Here is a 1,245-nt window from a genome sequence, read left to right as displayed (position 1 = left end):
AAACCTATTCAATATTTTTAATTATTAAATTATTAATGTTATTAAATATGTTCTATTTTTTTTTTTACAATGAACCGTGGTTAAATTTTATACAATGTAGCCTAAAAAATAAAGAAAATGTCACATATGTAGTGCTTATTTGTATTACAATGTATCTTTTAGCATTTTCACGGCATGCAAATTTGTGAACCGTGCTTAGTGAATAATACATAACTGAAACTCATGAGAACAGGAAGAACATTCGGCCCAGCTATTATTACTGCTGACACATTTATCATGTTAACACATCTGGGTGTTTCATTAAATTACTTTGTTGAGAAGCTTGCCCGTTTTAGAAGCAAGAATATAACCTTCAGAAACAAATGAACACTAGCTGACCGGATAATGAATAAATAAATGACTCCAGACAAGTTCATAATCCAGAAGAGGCAGCCGGCACCATCTCCCTCTGTCTCTCACTTGAGCAATGGATATATGTCAGCCAAGCACCAAGGGCTACCCCACACAGAACTATGCATTGTTAATACGCTTTATACTGAATGATACAAAAATACTTTTAATTTGTGTAAACTAATTATTTGCAGAAACCTGCCAAATTTGTCATTGGAAAACAAAGGTATTTTTCGTGTCCTGTAGCTATTACATACTCACCACAAAACAAATATACACCGACCTAAGAACTTCTTAAGAAATGAAATGAAAATATCTATGATGTGAAACAGCTCAGAACATGAATGGAACTTTAAACTCCACAGTAGTTATGCAACCATGACTTTTTCACTGGCATTTAATATTAATAATTTTTGTTTAACCCTTGTCCTCTGCAGGGTCGCGGAGGTCCGGAACCTATCCCAGACGTTAGGCGCCAAAGGCAGGGAATCCCTGGACGGGACGCCAACCCATCGCAGGGAATTCAATATGAGATCTTAAACTAATTTGCCTTATCAAAACGTTTGATTCAAAGAACGGTGACTTGAGTGATTAAATAAAAATTTGGAAGATTTTCTCAGTTTGTTTTGGATAGGGTTAGTATTTCTTTTGTTCATATCGTGTTTTTGATGCACAATAATTCATCCATTCACCTGTCAGCCACTTAATTGTCAAGTACATATTTCAATTAATTTGCGGGCGGTGGTTCTGCGTAGAAACGCTGACTCCTCCATTTTCAAACAAAATATGTAACACATCCTGATCGTAAAAGGGCTATTATAAACACTCCTTTAAGAGCTTTACATATGAGATTTA

Source organism: Paramormyrops kingsleyae, chromosome 7 (genome assembly GCF_048594095.1).
Source record: "Paramormyrops kingsleyae isolate MSU_618 chromosome 7, PKINGS_0.4, whole genome shotgun sequence".
Classification (NCBI taxonomy): Eukaryota; Metazoa; Chordata; class Actinopteri; order Osteoglossiformes; family Mormyridae; genus Paramormyrops; species Paramormyrops kingsleyae.
Note: the sequence above shows the minus strand (reverse complement) of the source record.